The sequence below is a fragment of the Coturnix japonica genome, chromosome 1, assembly GCF_054131305.1.
Source record: "Coturnix japonica strain WE chromosome 1, WE-NBRP24, whole genome shotgun sequence".
In the NCBI taxonomy this organism is placed as follows: Eukaryota; Metazoa; Chordata; class Aves; order Galliformes; family Phasianidae; genus Coturnix; species Coturnix japonica.
In genome coordinates, this window is record NC_140663.1 from 50,502,562 (window position 1) to 50,519,363 (window position 16,802).

General features: G+C 36.6%; 1 protein-coding gene across 4 annotated transcripts in view; it reads right to left on the reverse strand.

Moving 5' to 3' along the window:
• The window catches only part of LARGE1 (LARGE xylosyl- and glucuronyltransferase 1), a 278,743-nt gene that overhangs the window by 232,303 nt on the left and 29,638 nt on the right, over positions 1-16,802 (reverse strand). The gene's annotated exons all lie outside the window — the stretch shown is intronic.

Here is a 16,802-nt window from a genome sequence, read left to right on the forward strand (position 1 = left end):
CTGAAAGAATGGTATAGCAGCCAGTTGTGATTCAGTAGACTGGAATCTTAAGATATTACCTGATTCTTATCATGCTTTTCCCCAAACACAAAATATATCCAGTGGAATCAGCCAAATTAGTTTCATGCATTAACAATATAAGTAACAAAACATTCAGACTGACTATTTAAGCCACACTCTGGCAAAATGAAGTCCTTTAAAAGTCTCCACAGTTTTGATTTTCTCACTTTTTTTTTTTTTTTTTTTCCAGTTGTCTAGGAACATCAACATCGTCCTTTACTTCTATCATCTGCAGTAGGATTCAAATAAGCTGGATACCTGACTGCCTCCAAAGAAACTGTTGGTTTTTTTGTGTGTGTCTGCAAATTATCTAGCACAGACACAAGGAAAGCTCCACTTTTATGCAGACTGAGATGGAAAGACATAATCAGAACTCATCTCTCCTACAACACGCAGCTTTCTGCATCACCTTCCCTCCCGCCCCTGAGATATTTTTTTTTTTCAGAGCTGTATTTTATAAATTATTTGTGATGGAAGAAACATAGAGGATTCCACCATTTCTATTAGGTACGATTGAGACCTGAAGAGACCACAGATTTGTTTCCTCTCAAGGTCTTAGCTTTATTTCTTATGAAAAGAAATGTCTGTCTCTCTAGGTGTTTATTATTTGTAACTTCTGGCTAATTTCTTCTAAATCTGACAAAGCATCAGCAGTTTCCATAGATTAAATTCTTGCTCGTTTAGTGGAAATCAACAACCAAGTAAAGGAAGAGGAATGAAGTGAGTGCTCCCAGACAAGCATGGTAATTACCTCAATCTTTATCCAAGAGTTTAGCATGTGAATAAACTCTTAAGAGCCACCCTGTCTCTTAATTCTCCAGCCAATTAAGTAGGTGATAGGAGAGACATCCAAGAAGTTATGTAGTTAAGTAAATTAAGAGAACAGGATACATTTCAATAGAAAATCAGTCCCCTCATTAGTTCAGCTGTTTATGACACAACCTGTTTTACATTTAAATTCCATGCTCTGTTATTGAGCACTGTAGTTAGCAAAACAAATAGAGTTTTGACATCCAAAGAGATTAAAAACTGAACCACCCAGAAAGAGGGAGAAATTAAGTCTGAATTATGACGATTCTTTACTGATATAAAACTGAAGATCTATGAAGAAGTATCAGACAGCAGTCTGAAAAGCAACTAGTTCAGGAATATCATTATCAAAGTGGAAATTGGTGTTCTCACTTCCCTAAATGAATGCCAAATCAAAACATCAGGAAGCAGGAATTCAAGAACTTTCCCAGTTTTGCTTACATCTTAGGTTTTAAAACAGACTCCCTCCTACTTTCTCAGACAATGACATTTCCCTTACAAAATAGGGCCTAATCACATCACATTTAATAACCCAGCCCTCCACATAAAGCTCTTCACATCATTTTTACAAATATACAATGCTAGTCAGATAGAGATGTAAAGGTATTTCTTCAATAGGAGGATGAGAAACTTGCTATTGTCTAAGAGCAGCAATTTTTGTCCATTCTAGGAAAACACACCAATTCACCAAGGAGCTACACAAAGCAACAGTCCTCATAACGGAAGAAAATGATCTTGAATCTTCCAAAAATAATGTGTTCATTTGATGATAAGGATCCAATATTTCTATCTCATAGCAGTCCAATAATGTACTTGAGGCAATATGTTTCAGATCTCAAAGGTGGTGATGTACTTCCCTTAATGTGTGTAAGCTCTTCTATCTGTGCTGTGCCAATTGTCTCCACAACACATTCACAGAGGGAAGCACGCCATTCCTCTGCCTCTACTGCAGTAACCAGGCAAGCCGAAGTAAAAGCTCTTTTCCAAATCACATTTCCCTTTTCTAAAAAGGTTATTTACTGTTCTGGATTAACAGCATCATATAGAAATATTTACACGACAGATGTATAACGGGCTCAGTATTTCCCTATTTTGGCAAATGTACCTTTCCTAATCTTTTTTTTCTTAATATCATACTTGTTCTCCTTTAGGAATACATCATAGTCAGTCCACAATCATCTTGCAGTTGAATCATACCAAGGTCTTCTCATTCCTTGGTCATTTTCTAGTAGTAACATTTCCAACATACAAAAGTGTATAACAATTACATGTTATGGGTACGATCTTTTGTTTCATACTGTGCATCTTCATTTGCTATCCAGTGCTACTATACATTACTTAAGTTCTTCATGTCATTATCAACTTTCAGCTTTTTTTTAAATTTATTTTCTGTGCCAACTGACCATTAAGAATATTTTCAAATCTGACAGTTGAGGTACTCCATCAGTATTTTCCTTCCTACCCAGCATTATATTCAGGCTTCCTTAATGACTCATTGCAGCTGATCTCTTGCCCAGATCGCATTCCTTATTTTAAATTCAATTTTGTTTTATCTTGCCCAGCAGTACCCCACGTAACAGTATGTTAGATGTTTTACTGAAATCGAGACAAATCAGACCTTTCTCTATAAAAAAATTATTTGCAGATGTTAGATAGTAGGTTTGTATAGCACAACCTCCCTTTGAAAAGCATTGTGAGTTTACGATCTCATTTGCTATCTACCTCCATGTCTACCTTCCTTTTAATTTTGTTCTAAAGAGATCAGACCAACAAGTTTTCAGTTGAGCAAATGACTGCCTCATTTTTACAGGGTCATAAACAACCATATAAAACAACCTCAAATTTTGTATATTAAAATAAACAAATAAATAAATCCTAACCAGTAGATTTATAGTGTCCAGGTTACTTCTCAATTCAGAAGTAGGGATTACCACGTCTGCTCAGTTTCAAAGCATTTAGCTCTTGGAAGTTTGTTTCCACCTCAGAAATGGTAATTTCCATCTCTACATATACCCCTTCCCAAGAGCTATCCTGCCTTCTTTACACCCTACGTTATCATCTTAACTGAAAACAACAGCAGTGCATTTATTTACTTTCAGGCCAGATGCAGATTACCTTTAATCACCACCCAATCATTTCTGTATGGTGTTTTCGTTTTCCCTTTCTCATACTCTCTTTATGAGTTACAGAACTGCACGCTATGTGCTCTGACTTTCTTTAAAAAGAGATCTACTCCTCAGTATTGGTGACAAACTTGAGCACTGACTGTGTGTTGAAGGATATTCTATAAATAGGAACAAGCCCAATTACCAGTGGGAATCACTGAACTAATCCTAAAAAAGAGAAGTTTAAGAACTTATGAAACCAGCACACACTTTAACCTGAAAACTGGGCTGTGAAAACTCTGCAAACATGTAAAGAGGCAACTGAGAATGTCAGGTAGCTGTGCAGCTTTTGAACTTGCTGCATATTTTCCAAATGAAACTGTATTTTTATATCACTGGCTTTTAACAGATTTTGTTCATTTTTTTGTCATGACAAGGAAGATATGAGGAAAATAGTAACACCTGAACTTCGCTGATTCAGAAAGCAGCTGTGCTTCTGCAAGTTACAAACTGAAGAGGTTAATTCTGTACTGTGATGTATGACCAGGCTAGCAGAATGCAGGTATTTACAGTATTCCAGCTGCTAAGAAAGTCAAAATTCACATTATTTTCCTATGGAAAAAAAAGAAAAAAAGGAAAAAAGGAAAAAAGGAAAAAAGGAAAAAAGGAAAAAAGGAAAAAAGGAAAAAAGGAAAAAAGGAAAAAAGGAAAAAAGGAAAAAAGGAAAAAAGGAAAAAAGGAAAAAAGGAAAAAAGGAAAAAAGGAAAAAAGGAAAAAAGGAAAAAAGGAAAAAAGGAAAAAAGGAAAAAAGGAAAAAAGGAAAAAAGGAAAAAAGGAAAAAAGGAAAAAAGGAAAAAAGGAAAAAAGGAAAAAAGGAAAAAAGGAAAAAAGGAAAAAAGGAAAAAAGAAAAGTAGTAGTTATGAGGTATTTCACCCACAGCTGAAAAGGAAACAGTTACCAAACAAATACTGTTACAGAAACTGTGTATCTAGACAGTCAACAAGGTAGCTGTCATAAGCTACCTTGTTACACGTATTTAACTGTTTATATAAAAGATTCCTCTAAATTAACATGAAAGTTATTCTCCCCCCTAGCCACCTGCTGGCCATCCACTAGACATGTACAAATACATCTTGTGCTAGAGAGCCCAAAACTTCATACATGTGGCCTTGTAAGCACTGAATACAGGGGAATAATCATTTACCTTAACCTGCTGACTACGGTCTTGCTAATACAACCCAATACACTACTGGCCAACTTTGCTTCAAGAACAGTTGGCTGAACTTCTTGTCAAATTGCACCCTGCAAGTCTCTTTCTGTAAAGTGACTTTCTACCCCATCTACTTCTAGCCTGTACCACTGCTTGGCTTAATTCCAACCCAGGTACAGGACTCACTATTTGCCTTTTATTCTTCCCCTCTTGGTTTCTTTCTTGTACTGGATTCTTTCTTATATTTCTCCCCATTCTCAGCCTTGTAATCAAGGAATTCTTACTCACAACATAAGTATTCTATACAAACAAAAACAGCATAGAAAAACTTTCAAACTCACCTGCTATCAGCATACTGCCCTCTATACTTCTTTCAGTCTTACTTTCCCCCTTCAGAAAATCTCAGATTACATTGCAAGATCTGGACAGCTTTTCAGAAAAGAAGAAAAAAAACCCTCTCCCCATCTACTATTGGTCTTCTTGGCGCAGTGCCTTAGCCATCCTTATTTCTTTATTTTCCCTTTATCTCCTAGATGAAGGCTAATAATTTGGCCTACTGTCCAAGGAAGGGGATATAAATTTGATCGCTTATCTCAGAATGCAATTCCAGATTGCTGTGAGGGCTGAAACCTGCTCTTGCTTTTTGTTTTAAAATCTAATAGCTACATTACCTTGATTTCATGGCTAATGGGGGTGGGAGGCGTCCTATTTCTGAATTTGTGCTATTTTCAGAACCATCTCATGTCAGTGCTAAAACACAGAAGGAATGACTCATTTGTGTCCTGTACATGAAAAACTAAAATGACTACTTAAGTATTTACAAACCTGCTTGACCAGCTCGCCTATTCTAGCGACACAACAAGAGCAATGCATTACTTGACTAAGGAGTGAACATGCATCTTCACCCCATCAGGCATGCTATAAGTAGGGCATTAGCATAAACTGGGGCAAAGAAGATTTACATAATAGCTTTATACACTAATCGTATAGTCTTCAGACCTCTACAGTTGGCAAATAAAAAAAAATAAAAATGGTGCCCTATTTATCAAGATAATTACTCAGAGGATCCCACAACACGGGAGAAATTCTATATAAAAATCAGTATAACAACTTTCTTCTGTGCTCCCAAAATATCTTTCACAGTTTAGAAAGCACCACTATGGAAAATTTATTTCTCTCACACTGTCATCCAAATACCCTGTAACAGACACCCCAGCAACATGTGGACTAATTTGAAGCAGTTCAAAGAAGGTAACCAGGAAGACTGGATGTACTGTGTACAGGCTTAAGTTTCCTATTCAGGTTGTCTGTCTGGGGAGGACAACTGCCAGTGAGAAATGCAACACTGCTAACATATTCCAAATTCAGTGATACAGGTTGAAAAAAATGCAAAATCTCCTCTGAGTTTTCATCAAAATTGTTCTAAAAAAATAACAAAAATGACACAACAGGCAAGACAGCAACTCCCTTAATTTTAAATCAATTTGAGAGTTATTCAAAATGAGGAAACTGCAGTATTACTTGAAGAAAAAGGCCTGCAGGACGCTAAGCACACACAGCTTTGCCAAGCCCCCTCTTCCCAATCTGCAGTAACTCTTTATTTCAGCACCTTCTTATACAGTGCTGCTGTGGCAGCACATCTGTCTCCTAGTGGCGCCCACATGTGAAGAGAGATGTTTGGCTTTCAAGTGCCGAAGAGCTGCTATCCATCTTCCCTGAAGAATAAGTGGAAGGATGAAGGGAAGCGTCATACAGACCAAGTTTGGCCCATGAGCTGCTCGTTGGATCAAACTGCTCTCAAATACATAAAACAGAGCCACATATGAAGCAGAAACTTCTCTGTTGAGTCAATCACATGTATTCCCTTGCCTGCTCACTGATGTTGAAAACAGAACCTTAGACAACTAAGACTCTGCTTATTCTACAGAGTATTTAACCACACAGCAGGTTAAGATATACAGGACGTTCACCCTACGAGTGTTTTCTTTCTCATCCTTTGGGTTTTTCATTCATTTACCCAGATGAAATACATGTCATCTCATGCAAACTATCCAAATGATGAAATGCTACTCCATGGCAAATACGAAATATGAAGACCTTCATAATACAGAAACAAAATTAGTGAAAGCTTAGAGACCATGAGAACATCATATTTTTCATTTTTTCATGATTTTTAGTCCTCCATTATTTTAATATAAACAGACGTCAACAAGCATTAACTTAATGCCAACATCTGCCATTTCCTGCTTACCCACAGAAGAAAAAAAAGAAAATACACAGAGCTTTATACTCTTCTTTATGACTGTGGAAAACAAGTATGTTTTTATTAAGATTCACATAACAAACATTTTAACAACTGCCATCCAAGAACAAACAATGAAGAATAAATCTTGTTTTCCTGAAAAAAAAAAATGTATGGCTAAGCGAAAACAGGGAGCAATGTTCTCCTTCCCTCATTAGCTCATCCATTACTGCTAATGCTATAAGAGATTCAGTAGCATTTACAAATCTAACGATTAGGGACTTCATAAACTAGTACAGCATAAACTTAAATATCACAACATATTACCAGATAAACTGACAGTAACAAGAAATCCCTGACTAGCTTTTTTGTTGTTGTTGTTAAAAATCAATCTCCGTTATAAAAGAATTTGGATAGTGTGTTAGATGTGGATAAAATGAGCTATATTGACTGTCCTAATTAAAAGCATAAACAGCAGATATAGTAAACAGCAATAGTAGTAATTGACTGCATGGTTTCAAGCAAATTAAGAGCATATCAGAAAATCCCCCTGAAAGGAAAGTAGGACTTCTAGATCTGGTATCTGGCAAGGAAACTCAATCCGTAAGAGAAAGTCAAATTGCTCTCTCCTGCTAAATGCAATATGACAGAACTGGTGATAAGTAAGCTCTGTTTTGCAAATTATCAAATGCAAAGTGAAGTGCTATGGGCACATCCTGCAGTGGTTTACATCCCACTTCACTGAGTATGTTGATTACCATTTTATGAGCACAGAAAAGTCCTTTTCTTGTCTGCAATTTTTCCCCCCCAACATAATTCTGTTTCCCACTAGAAGATATAGCTACTTTCTGTCACTGTTCTGCATAACTGTCTCCATTACTAGCACCGTACCATTTACTTTCGCAGTTATTCAAGCAGTACGACTTCCTAGAGATCGCTATTTCTCTCAAGGTTAAAATAAAAACAATATGTGTGATGGGGAAATTACAGGTTTCCCCAGAAACCCATGATAGAAAGAATGTGTCAAGCCCATCTTGTCATATTATTATAACCAAAGACCAAGTTAAGTAAAGAAGACCTAATATAGCTCAGCCAATTATTTTTGCACCTTGTTATCCAGAACCACGTAGTTTTGTGCAATCAGTTTCAATCCTGAAGTACACTTTTCCAACTAGAAAGTCATCAAGGCATAAGATAAAATTTAGATTTTGCCAATTTCTTCAACTTTTTAAGAAAGCTCTAGTTACACACATATTTATTTCCCTATTCATCTCTATCCCTCCTCACACCGTGATTTTTTATTGTTCATTAACAATGAACAAACTGAAGTATTTTCCTCTTTCCTATCTTACCCAAAAAAAACAAAAATAATGAAGAGTTACTAGGAGAGAATCAGACTGCAACTGTCTTACCAAGGGACCTCCTCAGTATATGCAGCATTCTGGTAACACAGAAATAACACACATTCTCCAGGACACGTTCCCAGGAGATGGGAATGCTTCTATTTAACTTCTTCAAAGGCAAGGATACTAAAAAACATGGATGAAGCTGCCCTACTGGCATACGCTCATGGGCATAATTACTCAACCACAAACTTTCCCTCGGGAATGATGGACAAGGGAAGAGTATAATTACTGCATAAAATAGGAGAGAACAGGTCACATCAGTAAAGCTGGGAAATAAACTTCCTAACATGCAAGACATTTTCTTCTCCCACGAAGTAACAGACAAAGCATAAGAAATAAATGTGCAAGAAGCAATACATAATGATGCATCTGTCTTCTACCACAGCTACAAAAGTTGCTTTAGGCTGGGAAACAGGAATGGGTATAGGTGACTAAACAAAAGCAAAAAAAGAAACCCACCCACAAACAATAGAGAAACAACTGAGTTGCATAGAAAAAGAGTTGTAAAAAGGGTTCTTTGAACCTCAGAGTAGGTTCCTTCTTCAGGTCTTGAATCATCAAAGGTTAAAATATGAAAACTGAAGCACACTGCCATTAGGTGGTAAGTGGTGCTTGGCTACTCCATGAGCTGGTCTAATTAGTCACAACTCCCACTGCACCAGGTTTTTTAGCAACTCCAGTTATACTCAGATTCCTACATAAGAGATAGACCAATTTAAAGTACTAATAAGATGACACTCAGTAATTAGTTACTCTATGTTCGAAACTAAACAGCTGCCAGCAGAAATATTTGGACTTCTGAAGTTAACCCAAGTATCTCTGAGTACAGCCCAGAAGTCCCAGGAGGCCTAGCACGTCTGTCAGTGGCAGCAGGAGCAACAAGGAGGCTACAGCAACATAAGGCCCTAGGAAAGCACAAAATAGTTGTTAACCCAAGCAAGATAGGAAATAATAGAGTGGATTTCCAGTTACAGAAAGTCTTCCCCTCTTAATATCCACTGAATTCAGCGCAGTCCCACACAGTGCCAGCTTTTCAAGTTCTATCAGCCAGGAAGAACAGAACATCAGGTCTACCATTTAAGACTGGGGCAAACACCTTTCACCACTGGAAAAAGACACATCTATTCATACCTAATGCTGAGGAAACAAAACCAACCCCTTTAATATTTTTTATAGTCTTGCTGACCACTTGAGCTCTTTTCATCTATCCTACAGAAAATTTATCCTTCTGCTGTCTCAGACAGCATTCCCCCACAAGACAAGATACAGTACTGTACTCAGTTTTTGCTCTAAATTATCCATTTTTCTTCCTCTTCCTTCTCTATCGCCTCTCTCTGCACCAATCAGATTTACAAATCAGACACACAGAAATGGTATTCACTGTATATAGCGTGGGGCCTGAAGCATGGCTGGGGAGACATGTGACTAAAGGGCAAGCAGAGGAAGATGCTTAAGACAAATTAACAAAATGATGACAGTTTTGCTGAAATTATCAAAATATTTGTTATTCTCATATAAAACTCAACCAATTAACAAATGCACAATCTTAGTTTTCAGAAGTAGATGACATATCTCTGAACATATCACCACAAGTGACTCATGTGTCCCCTATAAGGGTTCTGAAATTGAAAGAAATAAAATGCAACCTACTTTAATAAACAATTAAAAGCAACTGTGTAAGGTCTGACTCATGGTTTTGTGCTCTGGGTACTTATTTTTTTTTAATATGTATACTTAAGTAACTTATTTTGCCAGGTCAAGTTGCATAAATACTGATACTTAGTTTTGCACTTGAGTTTCATAGAATTCACAAGAAAGTGTCACGACAGAGATGATTAGCCCAATTTGATTGACAAAATTGCATCCAAAATTACTGCCATTTTAGTCAGCAAGGAAGCTGAGCTTCAGTCAATTGTATTTGAAGGCAAACAGGTCAGAGCTCCTTTCCATACTTACCCATCATCTACAGGGATGCTACAAAAGAACTTCAAGAATAAGAACAAACAAGACTTTCAGAAAGACTATTCATAAATCAACTTTAAAAGCTGAAAAGCAAGTGGTTATTTCTCTTACCAAACTTGTTCTTTTCCTTTTGAAGTTATTTTTCTCCGCAGCATATGCAATAAAAATTGAAATTAACTCAGTTCGCTTCTATATAGTTTTTCATTCATACTTCAGCAAAATGATTATTTCAAACAGAACAGTACATGTATACCTGTTTCTATGAGTGATAATGCCCTAGAATTTCTATATGTTAAATACGCCAGTACAAGCAGCATAAATTGTGTAAAAAAAAATGTAGTAAAAAAACATACATATTCCAAACCACCATATATAAATACACACGCGCTTTCTCTAAAATCCAAATATCCCCCTTTAGTTCATAACTGGATAATATAGCTGCTGAAACTATTAAGCTATCTTAAAAAATTCTTACTGTTTTTGCTTTCAAAACAGGTGGTATGACAGCCTACATCACACATTTTGTTCAATCGGAATTAAGCTTACCTTGAGTTTCCCCATTTTTAGGATCCAAAAGGTTATTTTATTTGATACCTATGCAGATTAATTTTTATGCAACATCTTGTTGTGATTGCCATTTATACAGTACACAGCACACCTGACTGGGTGCATCTCTTGTTCAGGATAAAGAAATTCACAAAACATGAAAGCTCATTTCATTACCATGTTTTATTCTTTAAAACAACAATGCAATTTCCCAGCAACTCACAGTAGCGAAGATACTCCCTTAAAACAATCTGAATACATCACCTTTCAGTTCACCATGTTCTCTTATCAACCCTACAGTTTACTGATGTAGGTGATCACAAACAGTTCATGTATAGTTCACATACCTCCGGTTGTGTTACCTATATAGTAGTTGATTGTAAGAAAACTGCATGAGAGCTACACCCAGGCCAAAAGCAATAAAGAACAAAAATAGTCCGCAAGTTACCTATTTTCCTTAAACACAATTTACAGAAGCCAGGATATCACTGTCCATTTTACCTCAGAAGTGCCTTCTTCTGTTGGCCTTTCCTAAACTCCTCCTCCATTCCCATATGTGATTTTCAATTACTGCCTCATCTAGAAGCTTCTTTACCTTTTTCTTTTCTCTTCCCATTACAACTATCTTTTTCCTTATATGACCTCTCCCAGAAGTTCCAAAATTGCTTTCTGGCATAGGCCCTTTTTCTGAAAACAGCTGGAAGCTGCTTCTTCTCATGCTTAGAAGTGAGCATTACTGATGTCATCCCAAACTTTTGTTTTTGCTTCGGGGAATGTTTTTGTTAATTCTTGGAAATGATGAGACTAAATAACAGGGATATAATGAAAAAAGGAACTTTGTTACCCTTTTGGACCATACTTGGACTACTTTGGACCACTGGAAAGTAAAATACTGGTGTACAACTACAATTTCATTATCTATAGGATTTTCTTCGACAGATCTTCCAATGATCGGGTATTCACTGTGCTGCTCAGGGTACAGACAAACACATATGAGGATAAGTAAAAGAACACATTAAAAACTAAGTGGAATATAAGGAACAGCTACAACTGAAACAAAGTACCTACGGTTCAAGGATCACACTAGTATTTGAAACCACCCATTTTTGTACTTAGGAAAGCATTTGTATTTATTATTCTTAAGTGTCCTAGATGAGGATTTTCAACCTTGACCATCAGGGTTGAATCACAGAAACACTGTAAAATCACACCAAAATAACAGACTGAAGATCTATACTTCCATTGAAAAGCCATTTCTAGCATCCTCCTTGGGGAAAATAAAATAAAAAACTTAAAAATTTTAGTCTTAAAGATTAAGAAGAAAACGAAAGGGCCAGTATTTATTTTCATGGTTTTGAATTCTGTCATCTGAGGTTTTGTCAAAGTAGGAATGAGTTTGACCAGCAATTCTGGAAGTGACAGTAACATTTAAAAAATCCTTCTGCTCACCAAGCCTACTGCTGCCTTGAATTAAGAATTACAACTGCAGACTCAGGTGGTGGGGATAATTATTTTGTGGCAGAATGGATTCTTGCTCAAGGCAGAGAAAAACTGATAAATAAGACTTTATTCCTGCAGCCTGGAATTACCCAGAGTGACTTTATATTAGGATGGGAGTTGTGGTTCCAATTGACAAATTCAGGAAATGGAAAGAATATCTAGTTATATACAAACCATCAAGGACATAGCTTGAGCTTTCACATTCTACCATGAAAGTTTATTTTACAGTGAGTAACTTCCAAGTTGAACAAATTTGTTCTAGAATTAGTAAAAAAAAAAACTCATTTCTATCACTTTTGACGACATTTTCTGGATTTGTCTGCACCTTTAAGTATCTGTTATTCACCTTATAGTTGCAAACTCTTGAATTCCTACTGTTTAACAGTTCTGTACTTTCTAGGTATAAACCAAGGTTCAGATTTCCCGTATTTCCTATATTCTAATAGGTCTTCCATCAGTTCAGAGTACACTAAATTGGTGCCATCTTTAGGAAATATCCACAAGTACTTGAAATCAAAGGCTAGAAAACTGAGGCTGTGAAGCTGGCAAAGTTTCAAAATGCTTAACTTCATGACCCGCACTAGCCTACTGTTTACCATATTACTTGCTTTACTGAAGAGAACGCATGGTTTAAGTGTTAGCAAAACTACAGTCTAAGTGAAGAGGAACTGCATTCTGAATATTTTGTTATCTCAGCGTTGCAGCTCTTGCAATTACTATAAGTTGCCTGATATTTGTTTTTCTTTTTCCAAGTCACAAGAGCTTTAAGAGCTTGAAGAATTGAACCATAACAGCTCCAAACCCCAGATGCAAATAAGAAGAATCTATTTAGAAATTCTTTTGCTTTTCTAGCCACCTTCTGATTTTATAACCGACACAAGAGTTTGCTGCAAGGAATCTCATTTCTCACTTTGCACATGGTTTCTGATAGCAGCTAAGTTCCATGAAGTGTAATATTTAATACATTCTCCCAGCCCCCATTAACCTTCTAAATAAACAGTACTTTTTTTCTTGTCTAATAGCTTAGTTTCCACTTTCAGTAAAAAAGAAGCAATAAATGAATAAATAAATAAATAAATAAATAAAATAAAAAATACATTGTGGAACAGAAGCAAGATTGGTCTAAGGTAGAATTTGTTGAAGTTTTACCTCTTCCCATAAAGAACATACAGTGCCCTATTTACACTCTTTCACACTTTAATCAGCTGGTACAGACAAAATACTGAACTTTATTTGCTATTTTCCCCATAAATCCAATATTGTCCACACTTCTTTACATTCCTACAGTTCATTGGGTATGCAGAAACAACAGCTGCTCTAAGACCATGTGAAATTCAAACAGGTCTTTAAGACTCCAGGAGGTAGAATTCCCACCCCAGAAGAAACAGAAATTTGAAACGAGGCTTCAATATTCCTACACTTGCCAAATTAACCATTCAATAACAAAATATGGAATGTTGCATGCAGTAAAGACATATCTTTTTGCCCAGTGTTTTAAGACCAGCCAGGTCTAGAAACATTCAGCAAAAGAAAAGAAGTACACTTGAGACAAAGTTCTCTAAGACTTTCTACTAGTTTTAAAGGTGAAGAGAGAATTCAGATTAAGCTTGATTCAAGCTACTCAAAATTCAGCTTTATATGGGTTTTCAGTTGTTCTCTATGGCTGAAATTTCTGACACTCCAACAAGTTTCAATATTCAGTATTTCAATTTCAATACCAACTGAAAGCACTGAAGAGAAATTTATGAGGGCAGCTGATATTAGTAATGAATGACATTTCAGAGCTGGGTTTAATTTCTGCACCTTCTGCTTTCACAATCCCAAGAAGCATGGCACCACTTAGAGTTCATAAGGATCAAAGGAAGAACTACAAATACTCATGGTATTTTAGGTGGGAATGAACAAAGGAAGCTGATTTCTTCTGCAGATGCTTCTCCGTATCAGTTCCAGCTTTGAGACAAAGCCCCCTAAAACACAAAAGATGCAACCACAAGCTTTAAGCCTTCTCATCACTGTAGACTCCTGTAGACACTGTAGACTGTAAATCTTTAGCATTCCAGAAATAAAGATTTAAACCTTGGACAGTTTTTTCCATCCCTTTCTCCCCACAATCACTGATGCACACAGTCCTACTGAATCCTCAGTATTTGAAATAGATTTTGAATCTCCCTTGCAAATTCCCCTATGGCAGGAAGAAAATAAAAAGCCATTCTATGAATCTTTAACTGAATATTGCTATGGTAACAAACATAATTCAGAACTTTTAAAGCATTTTCTAATGGGTAGTATTTATACAGACAGTTAGTACATGGCTTTAAAACACTCAAATGTGTAATCAATCAGGATGGATTACTGATGAATAAAGGTGAAATGAATTTCAAATGTAACATTAAAAGGTTTAAATCACTACTGTTTGATCTAGTACTTAGGACAATGACGATTACAGAACAGCCTGCTTGACCAGGTGAGTGAATAAGCATGACTTTGGGCACTGATGCACAGAAATTCCTATGATGATCAAGCAATGAAAATAAAAGAGCTCTAAAATAGCATTTCATTCTGCACTTTGATCTTCCACAGTGTTTGCCACTATAGTGTAACTTTCAGCAGCACAGAAACTCCTCGTTAGTGCTCTTAACTGAAAAAAATAAGATTAGAAATAACAAGAGGAAAAAACAACGGGCTGTGGCTTCAGAGATCTGAGTTCTGTCTATAACTCTGGGTCAAGACCTACACAACTCAAGACAACTCACAATTGTTTCAGTTTCCCATCTGTGTGAGACCGTATTACATTTCTCCTGATTCTTGGTCTGACCTTCCCTTTTTAGTAGGTCATGAACTTTGCTGGGTAAGAACCAGAAATGGTTTTGCCACCTGGTTGTAGAGGGAGAGCATGCAGATTTCAATCAGGATTTTTGACTGCCACGATTAGCAGGTTCCAAATTGCGTATCACAGTTAAAAGGCGGGTAGTGAACCTAATGCTCCAAAAGAGCCTCTGGCTGCAACAATACAGTATCTAAACACTATTCGGAAGTTGAATTGAGAGAGGCAAGTCACAACACAATCACAGCAGGCTTTGATTAATGTTTCATTTGTGTCTCAGAGCACAGCGACCATCTGTCCACACACCGATCATAGTAAGGGAAGCTGAGAAGCAACCTTTGTCCTGTCACTGTTTTTTTCTATTCTCCCCCTCCTTCCCTTTCTATTTTCAGAAAAGCTGAGACTAAAAATAAGGTAATCGGCACACAGCACAGCTCTGCTTAAAACAGGATTTTGTTTTACACAGGAGACTCTACCTCAACAAAAAGGTTCAGAGAAACTCCTTATTACAGTTTACCTAAGATGACTTCTCAGTATAAAAACAGGGGATCTCAAGGCTATTTTTGATTCAACTACCAAACTATTTCAAAAGACACAGAGGTTCTCTCTTCTGTCATTCTTTCAGCACTAACTCCAGCCTTCTAGAGGACATTTCAAACATTTCACTAAAGCTAGATATCTACATCTACACATGCCTAAATGAAATAAATCTATGCCTCTTCTCTGACTTAACAAGGCTAACTCCAATATTGCTACACATGTAAGCAAGAAGAAATAGGAATGAGGAACACAGTCATTTGAAGAATGCAAATAAGATGGTAAATTCCAATAGGAGTACATGGAGGGTAGACTTTATAGATGCATTCAGTCATCTTGCAGTAGCACTCTTAGCTAACCTAGTCTAGAGCTCACACCAAGAAACGACTCAACAGCAAATCAGCGTACAGTCAGCATGTAATTAATTTGGTCATTCAAGAAAATACATTTCCATCATTAATCTAACCAAGAGCAAAACTAAAACATACCAGTGCTTTGATGACAACAAGGCTTTAACACATTAAACTCCTAGTAGACTCCTATTTTTCAGTAGTGGGCATGTGCTCCAGGATTACGAACAGCAATGGAGTCACATCTTAGACCATTGCTTTTTTATGGCAATCACTGCTGAAGTCTTCCTTTTAATAACCAGAACTACGTGTGTGGGTTAAAGCAGCATCTCCTATTAAGCTGCCCAAACAGTTGTTAATAAAGCTGCATTGGGGAAAAAAATTCCAGCTTTAGAAATTCACTTTTAAGATTAAATAATTCTTAAGACTTTTTCTCCACAGCTGCAGCTGAAAAACTACTCCCAGATCTTTGCTGAGATATTTGAACATGATAATCACTAACTAAAAGAAACACACTGTGTGTCATATTAAGTTCTATCACTAATAAAACCTTCAAAGAGCAGAAACACAGCTATGTGAGGGAAAACACGATCTAAACTGAAGATAGGGAAAAAAAGTTATTTTGTGCTATCAAAAGCACTACAAATGAAGCACAGAAAGGACAGTGCCAATTACACATTACTGCCACTATTTGTGGTTCCTTGTCAGTTCTACACAACCAGCACTCATCACTGCATAGTTCTGCCTTTCAACATCTCGTCACTTGTGCTTCAGAAAACTTAGTATAAATGGGCTTATAACTTTATGCGAGTCTGATTCCACATTTCTTTTTAGATCTCAGTGGCATGAAGAGAAAGAATATATTTATTTCAATGTAAAAACAGTTTAAGAACACAAAACTACAGAGAAGTACTGATGAACCAGCACGTCTTCACCTCTTGAAAAGATTAAAATAAGCAGAAATCTTAAATAAAGCCTCTAACTTCTGCCCCTCTCCCCCCCCCCCCCCCAAAAGCACAGCCTTCCAAGGATTAATCTGGCAAAAAAGTAATGAGATTCAAATGCTGAATAGCTGCGATTTTTCCCTCTCTCTAAAAATCGGACTTTTCAGATGTTTACCAATAAATCCATGTCTTTAAATCCTCTTCTCTCCTCTTTCTTGCTCACACACACACACACACATATATATATACTGCTCATGATATCATCATAAAAATCCAGTTTAGAATACTGTAAAATGCAGTATTTG